Source organism: Mus caroli, unplaced genomic scaffold (genome assembly GCF_978045245.1).
Source record: "Mus caroli unplaced genomic scaffold, Mus_caroli_1 scaffold_4, whole genome shotgun sequence".
NCBI lineage: Eukaryota > Metazoa > Chordata > Mammalia > Rodentia > Muridae > Mus > Mus caroli.
The window spans coordinates 68,567,722-68,586,701 of NW_028227259.1; the positions used below are offsets into that span (position 1 = coordinate 68,567,722).

Here is an 18,980-nt window from a genome sequence, read left to right on the forward strand (position 1 = left end):
TATGCAAATCGCTTCATTTTTAAGTAGATAGGTGAGAAAGACACTGGTTGTTGTGGTTAATATTAGAACAGAGTGTGGAAAGTGGACCTAAAAAGTATTATAGTTAAAGTCAAGAGCATAGTGCCTGTGGTTAAATCCATTTCCTAATTGTCGGTTTGAAAAAGAATGTCTCAAAGTAGAGTACCCAAGAGGAAATACCAAGGCTCCAGTTTCACGTATCATCAGACTGCTGATTCCTAATTTATTTTCGTTATCACATTTTCTTCTCTAAAGACTGCTTTTGCGACACCATAGACAAATCCTTGCTTATACTGTATCGCTTAAATGTAAAGACCTAGAGTTTTTCAAGTAAACGCAGCGGAAAGCTGTAAGACTAAGCAACGTCTTAAAAAAAAAAAAAAAAAAAAAAACAAAACTCTACCCATTACTAGAGAACTGGAGGCAAGGTAAGTAGAGAAGTGTTTAAAATTCTCAAGAACTTATAGACGTATACACCACTTTTAATTAAAACAAAAAACCAAAACAGATGGACCGGCGCTTAATGCCTTAACCAAACACAACCATCTTCTCCACACCTCAATGAAAATAAATAAGATTTCCCTACCTTTCCAGGCTTCGATCTGGATGCACAGGCTAATTGCGACCACAGCCCAGCTTGGCTTCAGCAACCTTTGCCCCTAACCCCAGGAACAGCGTGACTCTGCCCTACGTGGCTCCTGGCTCGGCATTGGCCAATGGCTTTGAGCCTTGGGAGTCATTTGCTAAGGACACCTGGAATGAATTTGAAGGCGTGGCTCAGAAAGCAGGGAGGGGCCACAGCTGTCCTGGGGAATGCTTAGTAGCCTTACAAAGATTTTAGTGCAAAGCCTATTCTAATAGATGACTGGGGAAGCCCCAAGAAGACACTGCATTGCATAGAAAGGAAATCTGACAGAAATATTTTAATCATGGCTAAAATGAAATGAGTGGTTTTCTTACCAATCATCTCAGAGAATCATGTGGGTGCCCACTGCTCTTTAACCACTGCTTAATAGAAATAGGAAATGTAGTAATTCTTACTTCATGTGAGATGCTGTGGGGGTTAAATAAACACATGTAAGTGAGCACAAAGTTTTCTGGCAAGTAGAAAATACTAAAAAGTGACACTGTGAGACATCATTACACACTGTGAGTTATTAGATAGGGTGACAGTTCTAATCCCAGAATTTGGGAGACTGCACTCGGAGGTTCAACAGTTCAAGGCCAGTCTAATCTACCTAGTAAAACTGCCTCAAAAGTCTTAAAGAAAAGTAAGACGTTGCCACGATTTCTTGGAAATGCTGAATTTTTAGAAAATGTTACTTTCCCCGAGTTGTATCTAGGCTAGATAACTTGAATTACAGGGCACACTCTCACCTAAACACTACCAAAACCCAAAAAATTTTTAAAAGATTTATTTATTTTTACGTATACTGTAAATACACTGTAGCTATCCTCAAACACACCAGAAGAGGGCATTGGATTCCCATTACAGATGGCTGTGAGTCACTATGTGGTTGTTGGGAATTGAACTCAGGACCTCTGGAAGAGCAGTCAGTGCTCTTAACCGCCGAGCCATTTCTCCAGCTCCCCCCAAACCAAATTTATAAATATGATAAAAATAGGCAAAAATCCCATGTGAGCATGTTTATTCATTTGAAGCTGAAATAGATTCACCTGTTAGAAGCAGAGACAAGTAGTGGGCGGCACAGGCAGAGAGTTTGGTAAAACGAGCGTCATGGTACTAAAGACAACGCATCAGGAAGATTCATAGCACTTTGGGGTAAACCCACTCCATCTCTCACCTGAGGCGGACCCTCAGCCAAGATGGCTCTGCAAGTAAGAGTTAGGAAATCAGAGGAATCAGAAGAGGGGGAAGAGAAACTGAGGTGTGTGTGTGTGTGAAGGGGGGGGTCTTCACACCACGTGATACCCAGTACTCTCTGAATGAGTGTGGAAGTGAGCTTCAAAGCCTAAAGAGAAATGAAAACCTGTCAGCCCTACTAAGGTAACATTTCAGGCTGGAGCACAGAGCAGTGGTTGTGTGTGTGCCTACTATGTTCAAGCCCTGGGTTGAACCCCAAGATGGGAATAGGGAAGCCAGGTTTGCTGATGATGCACCTCGGCAATCCCAGTGCTGGTTAGGAGTTCAAGGTCATCTTTAACTACATAGCCAGTTCAAGGCCAGCCTGAGGCACACAAGGGCGTATCCCAAAATACCAACAAACCAACAGACAACATTGTGTTTTCCCTTGGTTCATGTCACTGAATTATATGATTTTTAGACTGTCAAAAGGCCAGAGAGGCAAGTGTGTTTCCAGTCTTCTATCCATATTTTATAAAAGGTTTTATTGCTTCTAAATAAAGTGCTCAATACTAAGAAATATTAGTGACTTAATAAAGACTAGAAATAAAAAAAAAATCTAAGATTGTAAATTGTTAAATATTACATGAAACCAAACTCTTAGGCTAATTGAAGCAAAACTAAAAGAATCCATAGTGTGTAAGCCAGTATTTTAAAAATTATATATTTTAAGCTAGAGGGGTGGGTGTGGTGGTGCACACCTTTAGTCTCAGCACTTGGGAGGCAGAGGCAGGCAGATCTGAGTTTGAGGCCAGCCTGATCTATATATAATTTTTTAAGGGCAAATTTAAATTCCTTAATTTAACAGGACCCAGTAACATTTTTAAAAACTATGTGTTTATTAGGGTGTCCATGTGTCTCAGTGAGCATGGGATCAGTGAGCTTATTTATTTCACCAGGTGGGCTCCCGGAATCAAACGCAGGTTAGCAGGTTTGGGGGTGGAACCTTTCCCTGCTGAGCGCTCTTCTCTGGCCCAGAAGGTAAGCACACATACTTGCTATTCTTGGAGAGAAGACCAGGGTTAAGTTCTCCGAATCCACATGGAGGTTCACCCTCCATACCCTGAGCTTCAGAAGATCTGATGCCCCCTTCTGGCTCCTGTGGGCACTGCAAGCACGGGGTGCAAAAGACATACATGCAGGCAAAACAGCCATGCATGTAAATGAGAATACAGCTTTAAAAAATAAGTATAAGAAAAAAATTCCTGTCTACAGCATGTTTTGAGCATTAGTATTTTAGGTCTGGGGGGTTTTCGTAAGAATGTGTGTACATATGTGAGTAAATGAAAATGCTCTTCTAATAAACGCTGTTCTAAAGCACCGGAGGGTGGTGAGTTTCAGGATAGGGTAAGGCCTGAGTGTAGGGGCCTTCAAGGGGAGGGGTGTAGAAGCGCTTAGTCCGCATGTGCAGAGCCCTGGCTTTAAAAAAACAGAAGAGTTGGGAGCTAAGAGCAACGAGCTTTCCACACAAGACTTAAAAGCAGTAATTATGATGACAATTATAGCCTGCCTTCAACGTGAAAATAAGTGAAATCTTCATGCTGTGGCTTTGAAAAAAGTTGGCCTTAATAAACTCAAACAATAAAGAAACAAACAAACAAAAAACCCAAAAAAACAATCAACCAACCAACCAAAAAACCCCAGGAAAACAAAAAACAACCAACCCAGATGGTTCCCTCCCTTGCTCACATAGTCATTTTCCCCAACTCCTAGCACCCCCTTCTGTGAGCATACAAATGTGACTTAAGCCACTCCAGATCCAATTGGCTTGCAGCAAGTAGCTAAACCCTGTCTGAAGAACCGGTCCTCAGTCTTCACAAAGCTCCTTTGTTTCAGAGTCCCAGGTGGCTGCTCTAAAGAGAGGCAGAAGGTACCAGGGAAGTATGGAAGGCCTAAGGTAGACGTGGTTGTATAAAAGAAAGAAACAAACCCGAGACTAGTCTGGGGAAGGAAGGCGTAGACATTATGAAATCAATCATATCAGCTATTTTTACTTACTTTGGGTGTTTAAAATTTTATTATGGGGTGTATGTGTATGATAATTGAGGGAGGGTTTGAGCCATGTAGGGACAGAGATGAGAGGACATATTTGTTGAGTCTATTCTCTGTTGGTATTTGTGTGGGTCCTGGGGGATTGAACTTGGGTCAGCAGGCTTGGGTGGCAAGGATTTTACACTTTGTGGTTTTCCTGAGCCTGGGTCTAATATATATAGCCAAAGCTGGCTTTGGGCTTGCTTTGTACCGGAAGATGACCTTGAACTCCTGATCCTCCTCTCTCTGGGATATGGGTGCTGGAATTTGGGTGTGAACCACACTGTCCAGTTGCCAGTGTGAACTGTCATGATCATGGGGCATTTTTCATGCCAGACAAGCACTCTACTACTGAGCTGGGTTCCCAGCCCTTCATAGACTGTTTTATTTATTTAATGTATTTGAGCACATCATTGCTTTCTTCAGACACTCCAGAAGAAAGCATCAGATCATCTACAGATGGTTGTGAGCCACCATGTGGTTGCTGGGAATTGAACTTAGGACCTCTGGAAGAGCAGTCGGTGCTCTAACTGCTTGAGCCATCTCTCCAGCCCCCATAGATATTCTAAATACAGGGGAAATCTGATCAGGCCAAATGAAACCTTACTAAGGTAGTATTATTTTTAAACTTTAATTCATCTATAAGTTAAAATAGAACCACAATGTAAAGACCATGCCACTATGTATTTGCTTTTATATATAATAGTAATATACTGCTTCTAGAAATACATTTGATAATACTTAATTATTTGCGGCGGGGGAGGGAGGGAGGGCCTAAATGAGTGGAGATCAGGGGACAACTTGCATTAGTCGGCTCTTCCTTCCACCACGAGGTCTCCAGGGATCGGAGTCATGTCATCAGGCTTGGTGGCAAGTGCTCTTATCCTCTGAGCCACCTCAGCTACTCATTCCGTACTATTCGGAATTCCAAAAGCTTTGCTGTAACTACGGTTTGCATCAGTGCATGACTAAGATATGAGAGAAAGAAACTGTTCCTATGCATGCGTGCATGCACACACAGCATTGAAGTATTAGCCTGTACCAAACTGGCTTGGAAGCCACATAGCCAGGTTAATAGTGGTAGCAACAGCTGGCCATGAACCTAATTACATCCCACTGGAAAGGAGACAGGATATACAGAAGTTCCCACAGACCTGAGCGAGCAGTTAGACTGTCAAATACCCCAGTATAGCACTCAGCATAGAATACAGTATATATCGGAGCAAAGTATAAATAAAGTTGGAGATATTTCATCTTAAAATTTAAAAATGGAGCCAGGAGTTAGTCCAGTGGCATAGTGTTTGCATACCTTGATCAAAACACTGGTTTAGATCTTCAGCACACCAAACAGACAAGAACACGGGGGAGCTTTGACCTCATCACACTGGGTGATGTGATGTGGATGGATGAACAACAAAGCCTAAGCTAAAGTGTCAGACCCTGTTTCAAAAAACAAAAACAAACAAACAAACAAAAAACCAACAATAGCCTAGGGGTGGTGGCACACACCTTTAATCTCAGCACTTGAGAAGCAGAGGCAGGAGGATCTCTGTAAGTTCCAGGCTAGCCTGGTCTACAGAGTTCCAGGACAGCCAGGGCTGTTACACAGAGAAACCTTGTCTTGAAAAAAACCAACCAACCAACAACAACAAAATAATACAAACCCAAAAAGTAACCTGAAGCATATAATTAATGTGAATGTGTCACATGCATTTATCTTCTCATGGAATATACTATTCATCTAAGCTTGCTAAGATTTTTTTCAACATTTATTTATTTATTTTTATGTATGTGAGTACACTGTAGCTGTACAGATGGATGGTTGTGAGCCTTCATGTGGCTGTTGGGAGTTGGGACTTGCATTTTTAGGACCTCTGCTCGCTCTGGCCAACCATTAAGATTTCTAAGATTTATTTACCTCACAAATACTTGCTGTTTACATAGTAGTAGTTATCTAATGTGAACCTAGGGGAGGCAGAAGCCACCTTATACAGCAGAAGGCAGAGATATGTGATATTGGGAGATGAAATCCAGGAGGCTGCAGAGATAGCTCAGAAAGAGCGAGCGCTCTGCCCTTGCAGAAGGCCGGAGTTCAGTCCCCAGCATCCGCTTTTAAGTATTTACTCTGAGTTTAGTCTTTCAGAACATTAATCCCACCCTCAAAGCCAAAATCCATCTTATGCATTTACCAGGATTCAGGGACCTGATGGCTTTTTTAACTTACGAGTGAATTCTTTTGCTCGCTATTGGGCTTTTGAGACAGGGGTATACTCTATGTCCCCCAGGCTGGCAGCAAACTCATCAATTCCCTGTCATATCTCCCTGAGTGGCAGGATTATATGTGCACATACGAAACCCAGGCACATTTTAATTTTAAAGGAGGCTATCCGAAGGTTTTATAATAAGGAATAATCCAGATACCTTTTTTCCTTGCTGTAATATTACAGCCATTGTTTGGCTGCAGGGTGAGAATAAAATTGTCTGGATTTCTAAGCAATTCCCTGAAAGCACAAGATAGCTCCAGCACACACCCTCACTCAAAGGGGCTTCCACGCCATCTGCCTGTCGAGTTCAGAAGGGCATTAGCATCCAGCTCAGAAAGGGAACTCCGAGCACCAGTCTTAAATTAGATTTTTTTTTATTGTACCATTTTCATAATTTATGGACCTTGCCCTTAGCTTGTTTCAGATTTGTTTAGGAAAATCCGCCTCCTGCTCTGTGCCATTAGCGTTCCGCTATGGATGAGCGACTGAATAAGCCAAGATCTCTGCCAAGGTCCTTAGCCACCTGCCAGGCTGCAGCTGGAAGAGTGTCTCAGTCAGGAGATAGATAAATGGACATCAGGGAGGGTGACAGAGATGTGGAAACCAATGGAACATGACTCCAGACTCGGTTGTTACCTGTGGAGCCACAGAGAGATGGCTCAGCAGGTAGGACCACTTGATGTCCCCCCCCCCCCCCGTTCCCTGCCCCCTCCCCCAAGTTCAGTTCCTGCATCAAGCAGTCCACAAGCCCCTGAGACTCCAGCTCCAGATCTGACAACCTCATCTGGCAGCCTCAGACGGCCTTAACCAGCCAGAGTCCTGCTCTGGCCGCCTGCAGCCACGCCTCCCTCGCCATTTTGCCATTGCGGACTCTCCCTCCAGAACCATAAGCAGTAATAAACTCTTCCTTTGTAATAAAGTTGCCTTTGGTTGTGATATTTTATCATCACAACTAAAAGTAACTCACACAAGCAGGCACATCAAGAGTGCAAGGTCGTCATAAGCCTGGTGAGACCACTGTGTCTCAAACCAAAGACTGGAAAGATGGTTGAGTGGTTAAAAGATGCTGGCAATGGTAGAAGACATTTGTCCCTGAGAAGCCATATGTTGGAAGGAATAAACGGAGACTTTCAGGTTATCCTCTAACCTCCACACACACACACACACACAATTTTTTAAAAATTCGAAGTCAAACCAATTTTCAAAACCATTATGTACCGTGACCAAGCATAACTTATCCCACGGGCTTACCACATGAAAATCAACAGCGAAACACACACTTTTTTTTTTTTTTTTTTGCTTTTCGAGACAGGGTTTCTCTGTGTAGCCCTGGCTGTCCTGGAGCTCACTTCGAAACACACACTATTAACAAAGACAGCACAACACTATTACTAAAATCATTGTGGAAATACATGACAAAATCAAGAAACTTTCATAATTCCAATAATCAGCAAATAAAGCAGAAGAAGCGTCTCCCACCTGATTTTCTTTTAACTTATCAAACAAAAACCAATAAAATCTTACAACAAACCATTTAACTGTAAAAGATTTACCACCTCCCCTCCCCCAGACTGGAAACAAGGAAAAAATGCATTTTTTCCCCCAATGCTGTACTGGAGGTTCCAACCAAGGCAAGTAGGCAAAGAAAAGTGATGCAGGTTATCCACACAGGAACTAGATCGAGACGACATGCTCAACATGGAGAAAACTGTGCACGACACTGCAGGATGCAGCCCACACAGCACAGCCCCCACTGCATGTGCACACACTTAGTAAACAATCTACAGTAAGAAATTACAATAGCCAAGCGATCGAAGGGGAGAAACATCTCCTGCAAGCTGTCCTCTGACCTCCAAGCAAACAAGGTGACGTGTACCTTCCCCATAAATACAAACGGAGAAAAACTGTGGGCTGGAGTTGTGTTGAAGGCAAAATGAAACAAAACAAAAACAAACAAATCCCCAAATAATAGACAGACCATAAAATGAGAGAAAAGATTTGTAAAGCACATTTCTGCTAATAGCTTCTATCTAGAATATGTAAAGAGCTACCACAAATTAGTAACAAAAACTGGACTTAAAAATAGATGAAGAGGGGCTGGTGAGATGGCTCAGTGGGTAAGAGCACCCTACTGCTCTTCCGAAGGTCCAGAGTTCAAATCCCAGCAACCACATGGTGGCTCACAACCATCCGTAACGAGATCTGGCGCCCTCTTCTGGAGTGTCTGAAGACAGCTACAGTGTACTTACATATAATAAATAAATAAATCTTTAAAAAAAAAATAGATGAAGAAACTGAATAGACATTTCTCCAAAGACTCATCCATGGCCAGGAAGCACATGAAGCTGGTAAGCACATGTGGTCATCAGGAAAAATGCACGGCGAGATCCCAGTGCAAGTCACTCCACAGTCACGGGAATGGCTACCCTCAAAAGACAAAACAGGCCTCAGTGAGAGAGGAAGCGCCTAGACCTGCAGTGGCTGATATGCCTGTGTGTGTGTGTGTGTGTGTGTGTGTGTGTGTGTGTGAGACAGAGAGAGAGAGAGAGAGAGAGAGAGAGAGAGAGAGAGAGAGAGAGAGATGGGGGGCTCCCTCTTCTCAAAGGGGGAACTGGAAGGAGAGCAGGGGCTGATATTCAGGATGTAAAGGGGAATTAATTAATTAATTAATTAATTAAAAAAAGACAAAACAACGTATGTTAAAAGAGACAAGAAATCAGAACCTGCCCACACTGCCACTGGAACTGTCTGATGGTGCAGTCATTCAAGCTGCTGACAGCTCCTTCAAATTCTGAAAAGACAGTTACCACATGGTTCAGAAACTCCACCATAAATATATGTCCAAGAGCTAGAGAGCCATGACTTCATGAACAGGGTTTGGGTAGACAGCCCTGTGGATACAGTGCTTGTGAAAGCATGATGTCCTAAGTTCGGATCCTCGACACCCTCGCAGGAGCCTGACACGGCATACAGATCTAGGCAGGCCAACTGTGGGGTGGGACGTTCCCTGTCCAGCCCGTCTAACAGAAATGGAAAAGTCCAGGTTCCACCAGAAAGAGAGAATGTCTCAAAATAAGGCAGAGAGTGAGGGGCAGATAGCAATGTTGACTTCTGACCTCTGCACACACATACGTGTGTATATATATATATATATATATGTTGTTGCTGTTTTTAGAGACAGGGGTCCTGGAACTCACTCTGTAGACCAGGCTGGCCTCGAACTCAGAAATTCTCCTGCCTCTGCCTCCCAAGTGCTAGGACTAAAGGTGTGCGCCACCACCACCTGGCACACATGGATCTTGAGAATACTCTTCCAGGGCTGCAGAGATGTTTCATTGTTTTTTAAACTTATCAAACAAAAAAAGCAATAAAATCTTACAACCAATCATTTAATTGTAAAAGATTTACCACCTCCTCTCCCCCAGATCGGAAACAACGTTCACTGTTTCAGAGCAGTGGTTGCTTTCCCTGAGGATCTCAGGTCAGTTCCCAGCACCCACATCCAGCAGTGGCTCCATCTCTTATAACTCCAGCTGCCGGTGATTCAACGCCCTCTCTGACTGCCATGCTCCTAGCCCCGTGCCCCTGTGCAATGATCAAATTATTCCAGGTAAATAGAAAACTAAAAATAAATATTTTGGGAGTAGATAGGGAGGTGGGAAGAAGCTGAGGGGATATGGGGGAGGGGAAAGAATATGATCAATATATTGTACTTTAGAAAAAATTTAATAAAGTTTTAAAAAATGTCTGTAATTTAATATTATTATTATTGCTACTATTTATTTGTTCACTTTACATCCCACTCACTGCCCCCCTCCCACTCACCCCCCTCCCACAATCCTTCCCCCTACTCCCCTTCTCCTCTGAGCAGGTATCCCCCTCCCCCATAAATAAGTGAAAGAAGACATCATGATATAAATCCACATTGTAAGCATCCATACATCTATGAAACATGTTTATGAGCCAGCAGGTAGACGGGCGAGAAAGCAGAAGCAGCTGGTAATGGACACCGGGCATTTTCAAGGTGTCAACCATGCCCTGGTGGTTACACAGCCATGGGGACTTACGAAAGCACCCTGAAAGCCCACATTAAATAGGTGCACCATGTCCTGGTAAAACTGTCACTTTAAAAAGTTGTAAAATCAACTTGAGCAAGTCGGAGAAAAGATGGCAGACTCGACTGATCACCCATGCTCCAAAGGGAGGGCGCTTTTCAGGGCTGCCTCCGGACTTCCTCCTCCCACCCACCCCTTTCAGTTCTTTTCTTAAGGAATAAAACTTTCCGCATTCGGCTCTGTGAGCTGGAAGGCTCAGGTTGTTTCTCCTCCCATCTCATTTCACACTCAAACATTTATAAGGAAATGCTTACCATGTAGAAGAACACCAGAGACTTCTCCATTCTGACACTATTTTTAGGTCTGGGTGAATGGCTAAGTGTCCCAGCCCTGTCATTCTCACACTGAATAGAAGTGCAACAAAAGGCTTTCTCTGGTCCATGTCTGCTCAGCAGCCACTGTGTGACTGTCCCCTCACAGTATCTGTGCCCATGTGCACGTGCTGAGGGTGGGAGTGGGAGCCCAGGGCCAGGGCACTGATACAGTAATTAGCCTCTTGTCTGAGCCTCACTCAGCAGCCACCTGCCTCACCCTTCCAGCTATTCCTCGGTCATACCGACACTGCTCTCTGATATTGGCAAGAGACCACCTACACACAGCAAGCTTATGACTAAGCCTCAGAAAGAAAACAGGCTCTGGAGTATGGTAGACAGTGAATTCAAACCCTAACCCCATCCCTTGCAACTTAGCTACCTTGGGCAAACTTCTGATGTCAGATCTATCCAACAAAGATCACACAAGCCCCCCAACAATTCTAGAGTTACTGATACGAGCTGGATACTGAGGGCATACCCCTGAACCACACATACACTCACCGACTGCTTGGAGACAGGAAGATGTGACCAAGTAGTGAGGATGAAGACCCCATGACATCACAGAGGAAACACTGGCTCTCCCGAGGAGATGAGAGGCCTCAATGTGTCCACAGGATGCCTTTGGTTGACACCTAATAACTAACCCTCCTTCATGGGCTTCGAGGTGACAGCCATACAGAACTACACTCAGCACAAGCTTACAATGGACTAGACTATACAAGGACGGGTCCTCACTAATTACACTGCTAGGCACAATAGATTGGTCACTGCTGGAGGTTTGTTGTTGTTTGGTTAGGTTTTTGAGACAGGAGCACGAGTAGCTCAGGCTGGCCTAAATTTGCCACCCACATGCTGGGATTACGCTTGCCGCTGCTAAAAGGTCTTCTTCTGCATTCAGAGGGAATCCGTGGGTAACCTAGATGATACTGGTTTCTTGGTTCCTGACCAGGTTTCTCCAGTCTGCTCATTTCAAGAGAGATATTCACAAATGGGTTTTCCCCCCAGGTGAGAAGAGGAAATGATAGTTTCTCAGGAGAGATGAGTCAAATACTCTTGTCCTCAGAGCAAATCCTTCACTTACTCAAGGGAAGACACAGAGTCTCTCCTTAAAGATGCTTAGCTGTATACACAGGATCCTGGAGCCAGCACTGTCAGGATAGGACAAGGACCAAGGTGGCACATGATAACCAGAGGTCAACAGCACCTGCACAGAGGAACCTGAGGGGGCAGCTTACACCTGCTATTTCCCCCACCTCCAAGCCCCCAGCCTTCTTCCCATTCCTGGAAGCCACAAACACTCTCAACGTGTACAGAACCAAGCAAGCAAACATGCATGCACATGTTCTGGAAACAGACAAACATTGGCCTGATGCACTCTGCTTACCCACAAACCAAGGCAGCAGGAGAGCAAGTGTCAAGTTATCATCCAGCCTTATTGACCCGGGTTGGTGTGTTGGTTTATTTTTTCTGGTTGCTGTGACCAAATAACATGTGACAAGAAGCTACTTAAGGGAGGGAAGATTTATGTGGGTTCACAGTTTGAGACTACACACACACACACACACACACACACACACAAATGAAATGTAATAAAATTCTTTTAAAAAGAAAAATAAGGCTTCATTCATGTAAGTATTGGCTAGTTTATAAAAGGAATTCTAGAAAGTACCTTCAAATCTCTGCTAAGCTAGTTTTACTTAGTCTAGTAATATACAATGAGCTGGGGCCACAAAAATCAAAAGTGAACACTATTCATCATATCCCAGGATACAAGTTCCCTAAAATGGATGAGGATGCTGAGACCGCCCGCAAGCCGGAGCTTCCTTTCATGATTCGTAGCCAGCAAGCCGCTCACGGCAGCTCACAGCTGGCTGTAGCTCCAGCTCCAGGAATCTGACAACCTCTTTGGGCCACTCAGGGCACCTACACGCACAGGCTCAAACACACACGTGTGTAATTAAATATAAAGTCTTTTTAAAAAAGTTTTTTTTTTTTTTAATCTTTTAAAAGACTCAACAGTCACATAAGAATCCCATGAGGCTCAGCGGCGGCAGTGACCTTTTTTTTTTTCAGTCATTTAGCTCTTCCTCTCCAGGGACAACGTGCACTTTCAGATTTTCTCATTACTCAGCCACAAAATCGCCACCACCTGCTACACACATGCACACCGGGGGTGACTTAGGTTACCCCCTTCTCTCCACCCTGACCCCCTGCTTCCTTCAACTTAGTTTTCATCTGTACAATCTTCAGCACGTAAATGGTTGAAGGAAAAGCCCCGATGGTGCACGGGTCAGCTCACCACACCCCGTTTACACCAAGGTCACACGCATTTTACAGGTGTTCCGATACCGCGGGAGGCTACGTCGTCTGCCTCGCATATTGGGTTACAGAGGTGAACTCGCCATGTTGGGCACACCACCTGTTGTACCCTAACCACGCGGACACATTTCCCACGGCAAATCTGATATGTCCTTGCTGCTTTGTCCAGAGAAAGGAGTACAGAACTTCACTGGATGAATCAAGCCAGCTCTGAATTGAGGGGAAGCCAAGCCCGAGGAGGAAGTGAACGGAACCCCACCCCCAACCCCGCCCCCTGCATTGCTAAGAAATGTTTGACCCAGGTAAGGCCTTGCTTCTCCAAGTGGCTGGCTGGCTGGTGGAGAGAGTAGAGAGTAGAGAGTAGAGAGAAGCCAATGGCTGCACCTGAGTAAGAACCTCCGATGGCCCAGACCTTGACAAGGGTTGGATCTGGACACACGTTTGATCATAGATTTGGAGCCAGTGACTAATATCTAGGATTTCCCCCTTCTTCTCATCAATTTTTGAAATATGAACTATAAATAACTAGAAACCAGGGAGGAAAGAGTAAAAATAATACAGTAACGTGGCTCTTTCTAGGATGGGGGAGTCTTTCCCCAAAGGTGGTCACAGACCTAAGGTCACGGACCTAAGGCTGGTGCTCGGGGTTATGGGTGCTGTGAGAAGGGAAAACATTCTTCTAAAGGTGGATGAGATGGGGCTTACTCGGTGAGCAGTGACTTACCGGTCTGCCTTTGCAGGAAGGGAGAGCCCAGGGCAGTAGTGAATAATAGTATCAGCCTAGAAGAGCTAAAGAGAATTTGGGGATTTGAATATTCCCACCAGTGAGCTACAACTAGATGGTCAAAAGTCTTCCCCCTGGGTGGGAGAGATGACTCAGCAGTTAAGAGGACGAGCTGTTCTTCCAGAAGACCCAAGTTCGATTTCCGGCACCCACCTGACAGTTCACAACCATCTATAATTTGTTCTAGGGGTCCTGATACCTTCTTCTTACTTCCAAGGGGACAGACATGCATGTGGTCCAGACATACAGGCAGGCAAAACATCCATGCAAATAAAATAAATCAATGCTACAATAATAATGATAATAAAATTCCACCTAGAGTCACAAATCTCCCCTATCCTTTAGCTTGGTGCTTACTGACTGTCTTATAGGTTTACAAGCAGGAGTATTTTAATAATGCTGGAAATTTTACTTAAATAATATGTATGGGGCTGGAGAGATGGCTCAGTGGTTAAGAGCACTGACTGCTCTTCCAAAGGTCCTGAGTTCAAATCCCAGCAACCACATGGTGGCTTACAACCACCTGTAATGAGATCTGATGCTCCCTTCTGGTGTGTCTGAAGACAGCTACAGTGTACTTACATATAATAATAAATAAATAAATCTTAAAAAAAAAAAAGAAATAGCTCACTTTAAAAAAATGTATGTATGTATGTATACGTATGTGAATATACTGGAAATTGTGTTAGCCATAGACAAAAGACAAAATGAAGTGTTCTCTCTCTAAGATGGTCTTTGATTTTGCATTGTCTTTATAACACCCCCATAATGAGTTCTCGGGTCAAGCACTGGCAGTCTTTCTCACTTAATTTCATTTTTTTTTTTTTTTATATGTAAGGGTGTTGTGCCTACATGTGTGTCTGTGCACCACTTTCCTGCCTGGTGTCCAGAGGTCAAAAGTAGGTGTCAAGATACCTCTAATCTGGTTTTCAGCTGCCATATGGGTGCTGGGGTTAAACCAGGATTCTTTGCTCTTAGCTGTTGAAGCCATCTCTCCAGCCCTCATTTTTAAGGTTTTGACATTCACTGCCTCACGTCCCACTGTCCATACAGTGTCTACATGTGCAAGGTGGCAAGACATAGAGAAAAAACAAACAAACAAACAAACAAACAAACAAACTGAACTCATCTGTGGTGGGAAATAGGTTATTTGTGGCAAGTTTCTTCCTTCAGTTGTAACCTACACGTTTTTCTTAGCGAATTAGACTGTTTACACTCCCTCCTCTGCTTCACTCCCTCCAATTTTGTGATTAGGTCTTGGCAGAAACCAAACTGGGTGGGAAGTCAGATTGGGCGGAGCGTGGTGGTACAAGCCAGTGCTTGGGCAGAAGAGGTGGGCAGGTTCCTCTGGGTTGGAGGTTAGCCTGATCTACAAAGAGAGTCTAGACCACCCAGGACTCCATGGTGAGACCTTGTCTCAAAATAAAACAAAACTGACAGAAACAAACAAATAAATCAAACCCATAACAAATTAATAGGATTAGATTACTAAATGAGTTGTTTTGAAAATCTCCCCCACCCAAAATATTGAGATTCATTTAACTGGTACACATTTCACTCAAATCCTTAATCTTTTAAGATTGATTTATTTTTATTTTCTGTGTCTGTGTGGGTGCCTATGACTATCACTTGTGTGCCTATTATCCACAGATGGATATCATTATATCCCCTGAAACAAAGATTTGTGAGCCACCATGTGGATGGTGGGAATCAAACCTGAGTCCTTTGTTAAGAGCAATCGGTGTTCTTTATCTCTCTAAACCCACTGATCACAATTTTTATATGACAGACTCAAAAATAGATCATTTTTGAATTGTCAACAGTAAATTCTTTACCAAAGACTCTGATTAGGAATGAGCAATGAGTGCTTATTTCTAAATGAAAACTGTGAAAATGAAAACAGTTCTCTAAAAATGATTTATGCTCAAAATAAGGGCTGCTGAGATGACTCAGCGGGTAAGAACACTGACTGCTCTTCTGAAGGTCCCGAGTTCAAATCCCAGCAACCACATGGTGGCTCACAACCACCCATAATGAGATCTGACACCCTCTTCTGGTGCGCCTGAAGTCAGCTATAGTGAACTTATGTATAATAATAAATAAATCTTAAAAAAAAAAACAAATAAAATAAAATTTCCTCCCTTCCCCCTGTCTTTCTCTCTTGTCTGTTTTCTTGAGGCAGAGTGTCACTTTTTAGCCCAAGCTAGCCTTGATCTTATAGTAACCGCTTCTGTATCCCAAGTGCTAGGATTAGAGGCATGAAGCCAAAGCCTGGCTAAACCTCTATTTTTAAACAATACTGCACTTCTGGGTGTGGTGACACACACCTTTATTTCCAACACTCAGGAGGCAGAAGCAGGTGGATCTGTGAGTTGGAGGCTAGCCTGAGCTACATACATAGTGAGACCCCGTCTAAAGGGAAGAGGGTGAGAAAAATATGTCCCACTACCATTCATAAGCCAGCATCTCCAAATATCTAATTTCTCTAATAAAAATACACTTTCCAAATCTGTTTCCTACTTAAAACAAGACAAATCTCTTTATTTTTTCCTATGGCACAAACAAGAGTGCTCCTGAGAAGTGTAGCCAGCACACCAGCTCAGAGAACAGGCAAGAATGGAATAGAGGGTTCTCTAAATCACACGGAGGTCCAGGTGAGTCGGGTCTCTCACCCAGGTATGTGTTCCTTCAACAGCATCCACTCCCTGCCCGTTTCTACCTTCAGATTCTTATGCATCACAAACAGTCCTTACCACTCAAGAAGTGGGATGCTAGTCCCGAGAGGACATCCTTGGGCCTGCTGTCTTCGTGAGGGGCTATTTATTGCTTTCTCAGACTAATGTATCAAATAGCAGCAGAAAATTTAGTCAAGCTGCTCTAATTTTCTTAACAAATGATGAAAGATAAACAACTCCATAACCCTAACACTTGGGAGGCTAAGGATTGTGAGTTTGAAGCCATCCTGGGCTATATCTGTAAGTTAGTTCTTGAGTTACAGATTGAGGGAGATTCCGTATTAAACAACGAAACCATGAACAAGCAGGTGTTTCCTATGTTCTTACAGTAAAAAGTCATTGCTGGAGAAGCAGAATGAGATCTTTGTTTGGTTTCTTCCAGAGTTTGCATACGCAGTGAGCGGACACAGAGAGGACAGTCGTTTAAACAATGATCGATTTAAACCCATTGGGGTTTCACAATCCTTAAAGGAGGGGAAGTTGCACGGGACACGGCTCAGTCTCTTGAACTCATCAGTAGGTAGGAGTCCAGGTTCATTTGTGGTACAAAGTTCCGTCTAGGAATCCTGCTGGAAAGGAAGGCCAGCAGAAATAGGCCAGTGCGCTCCAGCAGCGTGCCAGACTCTGACACACCAAACAGTGCCTCAGCAATGATGCTCAAAACCCACCTGGGGTTGGCATACCTAGCGGCAAACACGCAGGCCACTGTGCTAGCAGGGAAAGGGCCCCACTGCTAAATAGCTCTTTCAATATGAAACCCAGACTAGGGACGCAGGAGGCCAACCTTGGGACAATGGCTGTTAGTCCCTATGGACATCCAAGGTATCTGTCTGGTTGCCTGAAAGCTTGGAAAGCATTCTGGGCACCCCTTGATTTGGGTACCCCTTGATTTCACTTCTCCCATTCTCCCAGGCAGGAGAACAACGGCCCACAGAGCCAAGTCAGTAACAATCTGGATGCGCCTCTGCAATTTCCTTCGCCAAGAATACTGAGAGCAAAAGAACTCTTCTTGGCAATCAGGTGTGGTAGTCTACACCTGCAATGCCAGCTTTCAGAGGAAGCAGAAAAAGGTGGGATTGTCACAAGTTCAAGGTCAGCCTCAATTACATAGCAGCTTCTAGGTAGCCAGAGATACGTAGCAAAAGCTTGTCTCAGAATAACAAAACAAGGGGCCGGAGAGAGGAGCATTGGCCGCTGGCTCTTAGGGCTCTTACAGAGTGTGTATTCAGCATCTCTACTGCAGTTCACAACAGTCTGTCACTTCAGTTCCAGAGACTCTGATGGCCTCTCTCTGGCCTTCTTGGGTACCAAGCATAAACGTAGTGTACAGACATTCATACAGGCAAAACAATCATGCCTATGAATAAATAAATCTTTAAAACAAAACAAGGCGTGACAGGTCTGTAAAATGCTGCTGAGCTTCTGTGAGCTTGTGTTCACCTCCTGCACCCAGGTTCAAGGTGGAGTAGATTTGTAATCCTTCCGCTGGAGAAATAGAGACAGGAGGATTCCCGGGGCTCATAGCTGTACAAAGCCTAGCACTTTCGGCAAAGACCCAGAAGCCCTGCATAGTGGTTTGAAACGCGCCGGTAGGTTCCTGTGTTGGAACACTCACTTCCTAGTTGGCAGCCCTGCCCCAAGAAGACTGTGAAACTTTAAAGAGGAAGTGTGTCACTATGGGGTGGGCTTTGAGGTTGGCCCCCAGATTGTCCCTCTGATTTGTTTATGAGTGTTTCGCCTGGATATGTAGGCATACCATGAGAGCACCTAGTGTCTGTAGAGACTGGAAAGGGTGCCGGATCCCCCGGAACTGGGGCTGTACACACTTAACTGCCTTATGGTGCAAAGTCCCCTGCAAGAACAGTACGTGCTCTTAAGTACTCTTCAGCCTGGCTTTGAGGTTTTATAGCCGGGCCCCACTTCCTGTCCTTTTCCTCGGCTTCCTGTATGAGGCAGCTTCCTGCTTCTGCCGCCATAGCTGCCTGTTGTCATACCTTCTCCACACAGGCACATGCGCGCGCGTGCGCGCGCACACACACACACACACACACACACACACACACCCCTCTGTGTGCTTGAGAGTCATCTGACCAATTTTCTGCCCAAGGAGCTACCTCTTTTTCAGGATTCCCCCCAAAGAGGTCCCTACTAAGCCTACCAAGCAGGCCCACTGACCTCCTAGCCCCTAACCCTGGTTTTCTTTCGGCTCTGAAAGTTAAAGGCTACGTTAAAAATCGAATCTAACCCACATCTATGTCTAGTTACAAAGACAACATCTATTCATCAGGGGGCATGGTGGGGATAAGTCAAGACTTAGGAGGAAAAGAAATTGTTTATGGCCCCCTGCATTGAGCTCCACTGTGATGAAGATGGGGGAAAGGCAGGGCTTTCTTCAGACCTGTGGCAGGCGGCTGACAGGGTGATCAAGGCAAGTATAAGGCTTTATGCAAATCATCCGACTGCTCCGTGCCTTGGCTTCCCTTCTGTGAAAAGGGTGAAGGATTCCGAGCTAGCAGAGTTGTATGGGGACTGGGGG

At 44.3% G+C, this 18,980-nt stretch overlaps 1 protein-coding gene across 10 annotated transcripts in view; it reads right to left on the bottom strand.

Moving 5' to 3' along the window:
- Nucleotides 1-18,980, bottom strand: part of Rbm47 (RNA binding motif protein 47) — a 135,620-nt gene that overhangs the window by 41,036 nt on the left and 75,604 nt on the right. The window contains exon 1 of one of the 10 annotated variants that reach the window (XM_021162450.3): nucleotides 605-770. The exons of the other annotated variants lie outside the window; for them this stretch is intronic. The gene's annotated coding sequence lies outside the window, so the exon portion shown is untranslated. Of the gene's footprint in view, nucleotides 1-604; nucleotides 771-18,980 lie in introns of those variants that run through there. 10 annotated transcript variants of the gene reach the window in all.